Below are 10,149 nucleotides of genomic sequence, written 5' to 3'. Positions count from 1 at the left end.
GTGAGCCATGGCCGCTGAGCCTGCGCGTCCAGAGCCTGTGCTCCACAACGGGAGAGGCCGCAACAGTGAGAGGCCCGCGTACCAAAAAAAACAAACAAACAAAAAAAAAAAAACCAAACTGCTCATTTGAGTCTTGACCTGCAACATGACATTTCCTTTTGGAAAGATTTACCAAAGTTGATTCACAGTTTAGATGTATTCTTACCCCAATATATTTTTTTATTTATTATGTATACTCAGGTTTCTAATTTTCTCTCAAATCCCAATATAACACACCTAAGTTATGACCTTTTCCTAATTTTATTTAGTCTCAATAGTTTCTCAGAAGTGTTCCTGTCTCTCACACACACACACACACACACACACACACACACACACACACACCCCCACAGAGGAGCAGAATTCCTGGAATTAGCAGGAAAATAGAAACCCTCCTGGAATTACCAATTCATTCTTTTACTGTCTGAAGAAAATTAATGTTAGGCTACAGATGAAGTAATGGTCTTTCTTTTAATAAGATAAACATTGAAGGTCGTTGACCTCATTTTGACGTCAATAATTTATTATTTAGTTCTTTACAAAAATATCTAGGCCCTTTCTCATTTCACTCTTTTGGCCCAAGCCAACAATGAATTGGCCCCAGACATTGGAAAAGGGTTTCCTTTTTGTCTCTAGTACTGTGTTTGGTTCAGTGCATTTCTAGAACCTAACACCTTCACCATATGGGCTCAGAACTTTCCTAAAAACTAAAAATATAGGAAATGAACAATAAAGTTCAAAAATACAGTGTTTTATTACATAAAACCTTAACTTAGAAACTTGTAAGTTTTATTTTTCATTACAGCAAAAATACTCCTTTCAACAGATCTTCTATTTCAAGCCACATACAAATTATCATGAACTTATCATCAGGATTTAAATGATCAGAGTTGACAATGTGGCAGAATTCTTATAATTCAAGCTTTCAAAAAAAGCAAATCTCAAGTCATTGATTTTACTCAGTATCTAAAATAACCATGAGGCTTAAGATGAGTTACTGGAGTTTGTGACAATAAATTAAAGCCTTTTATGGGATATTCTGAGGGTTCTGGTACAGCAGAAGCACCATGGAATAGAGATTCATTCTTTGAATGCTTTTTTGGTGATTTGTTTAAAGCTTTTCACTGAATATGAAGTCTTCATTTTTGTACAATCCAACAAAAGCTCCAAAAATATGTGTTTCTAAAAACTAGTTCATGAAAACAAAAATCATTATTGCATTTTGAGATAGCTATCTTCCAAGAGAAAAAAAATCACTTTCTTGGTAAGCCTGTGAAAGCTGATGAACTCACAGATTTACATGAGAATTTGCTAAATGTGATTATTCCAAATTTCAGCTATAGGAAAGTTTTAGTGAAGTTCTGTGCAACACCTAATACCCAGTAAGTGATCACCTCTCTCAGTTTGCTTGAGACTGATCATGGGGGTCTTAACATTCTCCTCAGCTGGACTGAACTTCAGGATGCCTTTTTCCTAATTCTTGGCCCCTGACCTCCCTTTCCTTAGAGCATTTACTTTAGGAAACTTAGAGTTGTAAATTGTTTTCTGTCCCTTTGAGATGTAAATCTTCTCACAGCCCCTTGACAGTTTCACAACCCAGGAATGTCTTTCCGGGGGATCTGGGAATCATCTATTTGATATATAACCATCATGAAAGATATCATGCTATCTCCCTGTTTTTGTGTGAGGTAGGAGCCTAACTTCAATAAACAACAATTAACAAACACAAATGGCCTAACCCTATTAATCAATGCCTCCCTAATATTCCCCAGTACTTTTCCACTAACTCTCCCTACAGCTTAAAAACCCTCTCACCTTTGTTTCAGTGGAGTTGAGTTCAATTTCTCTCTCCTGTTGCAATAGTGTTGAAGGAGGGTTCTTTGATTGTTTAACTCCATTTGATGCATTTTTCTTTTGACAGGACTTTCCCAGAGTTAGTATTAAAAACCCAAGTCACAGGAACCATCTCAGACCCAGGCAAACCAGAAGAGTCAGGCTTGTTTGTTTTTAACACAACCCTTAAACTCATTTATAGGTAGTACTGAAGCCTGATTTTCTCTCAGAAGAGCATGAGTTGCCAACGACCATGCTGCTGTGTGTGGTGGTCTGCGCATCATTATTCTGTTGGACAGAGTAGGTGCTCAATAAATATTTATCCAGTAAATAAATGGAGATAACTCAACAAGGATATGAACACACTAATGTCATTGAAGCATTTGCCTTTATTGTTAGATCAATACAGAATATAGGATGACCCTTTTTCACCTGTCCATTCATTTAGTGATTCATTAATTTATTCATCTATACATTCAACAAAAAGATATTGAGAACCTCCTATTTGTCAACCTAACAGATTTTTCCCTGCCCTTTAGTAGTTTATGGACTAGAAGAAGAAATAACAATGAATAAGAAAACAACAAAAGCAATGACAACAACACACACAATTTAGACTGTGGAAAGTCCTGTGTGATATGAAAAAATGTAAATTAGGTGTTGACTGTAATCTTCTATTTTCACTCTTTTATAATCTTTTAAAAGTCCTAAAACTCTTTAAAGACTGGAGATTTGGTTTTTTTGTTATGGCTATGCAAATATTGTCCTGAATGTCATGAGGTGGTTTAATATATTCTTTCAATATACTAAACTGTTAAGAGGGAAAGAATATATGTATCTACCGAGGCTCGTATACTAACTACTATAACAATTTAGCATTTTAGGAGACCATTTTTGGTATCCTGAATTATTTTAAATATTAAATAATGAATTTCAAATTCGTATTTTAGAACATGAAACTGAGTCCTTTGGGAGAGGTTATCTTGTGAGCAAGCTAATAGCCCCCACATGGCCAAACAGATGGAATTTTGCTGCTGACATCAATTTTTCCTATCATGCTGGGAAACAAAAAGTGATTCCTATTCCAAGTAATACAGGAGAAAGACTGACATGGCCGTGTCTGACTAAGATTTGTGGATGGTCATTGGAGTATATGTCACTTCTATGACTTTCTTTTAACACAGTAGAATAGTTTAATGTGCTTGTGTGTGTGTGTGTGTGTGTGTGTGTGTGTTTGACTTGTGAAGTGCTATTTTTAAATGAGTATATACAGTCAGAGCAGTTATGTCTTTGCTATGACTATTAGGGTAGAAATTACAATGCTTACAAATGACTGAAAAAATGTTTTCTAGTAATGTTTTTCATTTCTCCTGGCCCAGTGTTGCTTAATCAAGCATGCTTCATTCAACTTCACTAAGATTCTTGTGGGGTTGCTAGAGAGGAGTAGGTTGACCACTAGTGATATACTTTAGCAGAGGTGTCAGCTAACTGGATTCATGGTTCACAAAAAAACAAAATTCTTACGTGCCTAAACACTTGTTAGTCAAGTGGTGCAAACCTATTATATAGATGTGAAATTTGTATTGGTTAGGACTATTTTAATTGCAAATAACAAACCTCAACATGAACTGGTATAATCAACAACCACAAATGAATGTATTGACTTTATAACTCAGCAATCCAGATAAAGGGTGCTAATGGGACTTGGCACAGTGAATAAGCCACTAGTCATCTAATTTTTTTCCTTGTCTTTTTGCTCCATCTTCCATGGCACTAGTATTCATTTTCATTTCTACATGGTGGCCCCAGGATTTTCTTTTATGTAGAGTGCAGTTCTGTATCTCATATTATCTCAGCAATTCATGCAGAGGAAGAAAATGGCTACTTCCCTGTGGTCTCCCTTACTTGAACTGTGTTATAGGTTCACCCTTACATTGAATATCAAGGCCATGGCGATGAGATGAATTGATTGGATTAAGCCTGTTCAGGACCACTTCAACAGCATTGCCACTATACTGTTGGGAGAAGTAAACTTCTCCAAGGGTAAATCAGGCTACTTTTGATTGAAGAAGGAGGAAATAGGTGTTTCACATTCTAAAGGCCACTACTAAAAGTTCCCATATAATTTATACAAAGACAGATTAGCTGTCAAATAACCTCTTCCAACATGTCTCATGGACAGTGAAGTAATATCCTTGTAGTGTCCTTTCTCCTTCCCACTTGATTCATCCTTCCCAGAAAGGACTCTTGGATTATCTTCCTGAGTTTTCCATACTCCTTCTCTCCAATCTTCTACTTCTCTTGTCCACACAAGGCTCTCCAACCTCCCAGCCTCTACCAATTTTAAGATGCACATCAAATCCCTATTCTTTTATTTACCCACACAGAAGCATTTGGTGGTCTATCAGGTAGAACCTCAGTGACACGTGATAACTGGACTCTATGCCATTAACTAAAGAAAACTCTTTTTCCTTTCCTTGAAGAGATAGAAACTAGTTTTTGTAAACCACGATTGTCTAATCTTTTCTTCTTGGAAAAGAGGAAATTTATTTTTACCCACTGCTGGAAAAGTATTCTCTTTTCATCAAAATGAGCAGAATGATTCTTTAAAATGCCAAAAGAAAAAGGTAAAATTAATTTTAGTTTAACATTTATATTCTGTTATAATATTACTAAAGTGTATCTTTGCTGAGAAGAGATGCAAAGAGAAGAGAAGGCTATGAGTTAGTTATAAATTCTTGCTAATCTACTCAATTTTTCTATTTTCAGATAACTTAAAGGGTAGGATGATAGTAATAATAGCAAACACACATACAGCATCTACTGTGTATCAGGCAATGTTCAAACATTCAATAATTTTTTTGATTCTCACAATAGCTCTATGAGATATGTAATATTATTACCTACATTTTAAATAGAACTATGTCACAGAGTAGCTAAGCAACTTGCCCAAGGGACGTAACTGACAGGTGGCAGAGCTGGGTTGTGAACCCGGGCAGTTTGGCTCCAGAATCCAGGTTTTTACTTTTAACCCTATACTACTGTGGATGATTATGTTTTCTGAGTTCGTGGTTAACTAAAAAGTGACTTAGATGACATGATGAAATATAAGGTCAGAAAGATGATTCTATTAATTTTATTCTTTTTAGATTCGATTAGGACCCAGAAAAGTCTATTCAGGGAGAATGTGAGACTTTTGTCTACTTCTGTAATTCTAGGGGATGCCAGCTAGCTATTGTGCCCCACTCCATATGTGAAAGCTTATTAGTTATCTGTTTTATATATTGTAGTGTGTATATGTCAATACCAATTAGGACAGATCTGAATCTTTTCACTTAAATTGCTGTCAAGCCAGGTCTACCCCATGTTATCCGTTTCTTTTGCTCCCAAATCAGGACTTTACCTTTATTCTTATTTTGTTATACTGTTTGAAACCATCATGTGTTAGAGTACTCCTGAATCTCAATTTTGTCATTTAATATTTTAACTATTCATTTCAGATACATATATATTTTATATATATCTACATACATTTCAGATATATATATATATATGCACATCTTCCATGTTATTATAAAAAATCTTTTATAAGAAAGAATGAAAGACCAAGCCCTGTATGGAATAACCATAATCACTATGGGTTTATCTAGTTTTGAGTTTTGTTTAATGTTTCCTCTCTATTCTTAAGATTTCTGATACCTTAGCATAAAAGCTTTTTGAAGTACTTTTAAATATTTCAATAGTTGTGTTACTCTTAACCTTTTTTATGATGGTTTCTATAGATAATGACTGTTTTCATGAATATTTAACCAAAGAAATGTAATAAGCTGAGGTAATTCTCTGCCTAGTTTAACATCTATTTTATATGGTGATTCATATGACATCTTTTATTTTATGGTAGTTAAATATTTAGTCTATTAAAATAAGGTAAAAATTTTAAAGAACATTCATTTCAAAGTGGTTAGGATTCTCTTTTTAAAAAATTAATTAGTTAATTAATTTTTGGCTGCATTGGGTCTTTGTTGATGCATGGGGGCTTTCTCCGGTTGCGGCGAGTGGGGGCTACTCTTCGTTGCGGTGCATGGACTTCTCATTGCGGTGGCTTCTCTTGTTGTGGAGCACGGGCTCTAGGCCCACAGGCTCAGTAGCTGTGGCACACAGGCTTAGCTGCTCCACGGCATGTGGGATCTTCACGGACCAGAGCTCAAACCCGCATCCCCTGCATTGGCAGGCGGATTCTTAACCAGTGTGCCACAGGGAAGTCCAGGATACTCTTAGATAATAAAATATATGTTCCTTTTTAGTGTGATAATAAAGAGCATACATGTTTTGCATGTGGACTGCAAGTTAAACATGCTTTATTGTGTCTCTAGTAAAGTATTCTGGATCAAATAGAAGATATTGATGATGATAAGTAGTTTTTCTTTCTTTTTTTTTTTTTAAGAGATGTGAAAGAATATGAAGACCAAGCTTTATTATTTGGAGCTTGAAAACTTAACAGCAAAACATACTATTTGCATATAATGTAGTACAATGAGCATTTGTTCATAAAAGACTCCCAAAGTCTTAAAACTTCATACATAAACCAGAGTGAAATCCACTAGGTTGGGCTTCCCTGGTGGCACAGCAGTTGAGAATCTGCCTGCTAATGCAGGGTACACGGGTTCGCGCCCTAGTCTGGGAGGATCTCACATGCCTCGGAGCAACTAGGCCCATGAGCCACGACTACTGAGCCTGCGCGTCTGGAGCATGTGCTCCGCAACAAGAGAGGCCATGATAGTGAGAGGCCCACGCACAGCGAGGAAGAGTGGCCCCCACTGGCCGCAACTAGAGAAAGCCCTCGCACAGAAATGAAGACCCAACACCCCCCCCCAAAAAAAAAAAATCCATTAGGTAAATGATTTAAAGATGTCCAGAGTAGCTTATTGAGAACTGCTAGATACTCTCACCTGCATGACCAAATCATAAACAAGCTTATGCAAAACCAAGTTCTGGATAACTCACTCTTATGGCTCCCCAATAACAAGCTCAGATAAGGCAGATCAAAGCTAAGAGATAAGCAACTGCCCAAGAAACATAGGTTGCATGAAATTGCCTTGCAAAATCTTGGGTGCCAACAGTTAATCCAACTCCAGTGAAAATACGTATCATTCCAATGGTAATACACGCACAGCAGCACCTTCGAGGAAGTGCACTACCCACTGAGGAGATTTTTTTGCAGTGTGGGCATCTTGCCAGAGTGTTGAACCTCAGTTCCATCCATAAGAACATGTTTCCACAGTGCCCACACATGATCCTTGTACCTTGTGGTTGGACTGGCGATGCGGGTTGAGCTGGCTGTTCTTCAGAAATAAGCATTACTAGGCCAAGGTTAATTATGTGTCTACAGGTGGGTCTTGGACATCCTATTTGCTGGGATGTGTCCTTATAAACGAGGAGACAATTACGAGGGCATCTAACATACTTCTTCCTTGTTGGGGGACTTTTGACTGGCCTAGAATCATTGCAAACCATGCACCTAACCACGTGCTGGTGAAGCTTGCCATCCAAATTGATGAGAGATTGGCACACATGGCACTTTATTACTGGAATACCACTGGCGTCTGGGCTGGCGATGGCTGTGTATGGAGGTGGGAGTTCTGCTCTGGGGCTGCTTTCTTGTAAGTATGGTGGGGACATGGGAGTGACATTTCTTGAATGGGATGCGGAGAGCAGAGGCAAACGTTCGTCCGCCCCATCAGCAGTCGTGACTGCAGCAGTGATGGCGGGGCTGGCAGGGAGAGGCTGCCTTAATTCAGCTTCATCTTAAATTCAGTTTCATATTTATTATTAGATTTGAAATTGAGAGGTTTTAAAATCATGCCTTATTTTCAGTGTAGGAGATGTTGATCTGAAGAATGGAATTTGAAACTTGGTTCTGTTAATTAATTACATGAATTGAATGCTCAAAGCTTTATCTTTATGTCTAGTAAAGTAATAATAAGAATACCAATCTTACTGGTTTTTAAGGCGTTTCAATGAGATAGTAGATGTTAAATTCTAATGGTGTTGTTTGCTTGGCAAATGGTAGGGAGCTTTTTAAAAAACCTTCTTCACTATTTAGTACAACCATAACCTTATTAGGAGACTAGTGTAGGTAGGTGGTCTATTAACTTTATGAGGGGGTAGAAGGCTCACAAAACATATTTTGTTAATATTTCAAAATATGGATAATTCAGAAGCTTCAAACATTGCACTGTGGCATGGAATGACCTTCACAGGTCATTTAGTAAATAGTACTTGAAGTATGCTTGGGTTGCAAGGAATGAAATGGGTGACATTAGTTTAGCACAACATATCCTGTGGAATCGGCATGTAACTTTTATTTTCTCCTTTAGCTTTGAGTGAAGAATGCAATTTCAGTTGAGCACAGAGTTGGAGATTCAGACAACTAGGGTTTTGTTACCAGCTCCATCAATGCCATACAGTGTGCCATTAGGGAACAATTACTTTTCTGAACATTAGAATTCTCTTCTTTAAAATGGAAACGAATTTGGTGGCTTGGAAAATAATGTTGGATTTGGCAAATATACGTACATTCAATATTCTAGAACACCTTTGACTTAATGAGACAATGAAATTCATACTGTGTTTATAATGCCAAGGAATAGCAAATAGGTGTAGTTGTAAATAGTGATGATGATGGTGTTGGTGATGATAGTAATAAAAAATAACTACATAGGAAGTTACATCAGCCAGTGTAGCCATATTGATGTAGCATGATGTGCTATGTTGTGAATGTGGAAGGGCAAAATCACCTGTGCCCTTTAAGAGCACCGCCAGCCAAATTAGCCCTCTCCAGTGTGATCTGAACTGGCATCACTATACAAGAACACCGACCTGAGTGCTCACATTTGATCTTGGTGATTGCGTGCCCTATCATTCAGTATTTGTATGATTGTGTAAGCACAGGTGTATGTTAGCATATTAGTAGTTCTCCAAACTGTGGGTCAAGGGGTTGTATATAAAACAAAGCAGGAAGAGTCGGTTGACATAAGACAAGGAGAGGAACTATTTTCATCAACAAAGTGATTCTAAACCGTTCTTCAAACCCATCAGGAGATTCTGTTAAGAACTAAGAATCAGGAAGACAGCCAGAAGGTGAGTAAGGTGGATAGTCAGACGCAATAGGGAGCAGATTAACTGTTGTCTGATGTTCCTGTGGATGTACTAGGGTGAGAAAGATATGAATGTGAAGACAAGTACAATTAACCTCGAACTGGGAAAGAGACTCTTCAAAGTCTTTAACTGAAAGGGAAAGGGCTTTTAATTAGGTCCATGGTGACTCGCGGTTGTGTAGGACTAATCAGGGTGAGGCTGGATCTAGTTTTAACATCCTGAGCAGAAAGGAACACAGCATTGGCCACCGGAAAATGTCAGTGAATGACAAGTATGGTCACATTTCTGATTTTTAATGTCTTTGGTTTATTCATGTATCCTATAAACAGGGATTTACATGATTTTAACCCATTAGGTAGAGCCATATTTAAGAACATGTATTTATTATTAAATAAATCTGGAAGATGTAAATGAGCAAAAATATCAAAGAGCAATTTGGAGAGAAAAAACAATGAGATAGCACAAATTAAATGCAATAAATCTCAAGTCAGAAAAGAGAATAATAAAACAAAAGCTTTGAAAGAGTCCTGCTATGCACAGAAAGGAAATTTTGTTAGTTTGTTTTGTAAATAATGGTAAATATAATTGGATAGACTTTTTTGTTTTTGCTGTTCGTAAGGATGATTTACTGGAAGCATAGGTCACAAAAGAATCTCACAAAATTCAGACAATTTAAATTGAATATAAAAATAATTCACTTTGCAATTATCTGTTGAGTAACCACTATGTACCTGTCATTATTCTAGGCACTGGAGTAACAAATAGAACATAAACATCAACTCCATCCTTATGGGCCTTATAGTAGTGAGAGAGAGACAACGATAAATGAAATATTTTGACTGTAAATAAATTTAAGAATCAATAAAATAACAAACGAGTAAGAGCAGAAAGGAAATCTGCAAACCTAGAACTAGTGAAGGAAAACAAAGAATTTCTGTGTTAAATTTTTTAATAAATTCGCCATCCAGGAAAAGGTTAATGGATTTAGTCATTCATATTTTTACCAATTAACTACGAAGAGGAATTCTGGAAAGAGATCAACATGCTCCCTCATTCCTGAATCCTCCTCCTTCCCAACTTAAAACCACTCTCAAATGAAATCCCTCAAGTGTCCCCTGA

General features: G+C 37.0%; 1 pseudogene; it reads right to left on the bottom strand.

Annotated features, from left to right (window-relative positions):
* Nucleotides 1-6,900: 6,900 nt before the first annotated feature.
* Nucleotides 6,901-7,551, bottom strand: LOC136132285 (type 2 phosphatidylinositol 4,5-bisphosphate 4-phosphatase pseudogene; annotated as a pseudogene).
* Between the last annotated feature and the right edge of the window lie 2,598 nt (nt 7,552-10,149).

Source organism: Phocoena phocoena, chromosome 12 (genome assembly GCF_963924675.1).
Source record: "Phocoena phocoena chromosome 12, mPhoPho1.1, whole genome shotgun sequence".
Lineage (NCBI taxonomy): Eukaryota > Metazoa > Chordata > Mammalia > Artiodactyla > Phocoenidae > Phocoena > Phocoena phocoena.
Note: the sequence above shows the minus strand (reverse complement) of the source record. Positions and strands in the feature narration are given on the sequence as shown.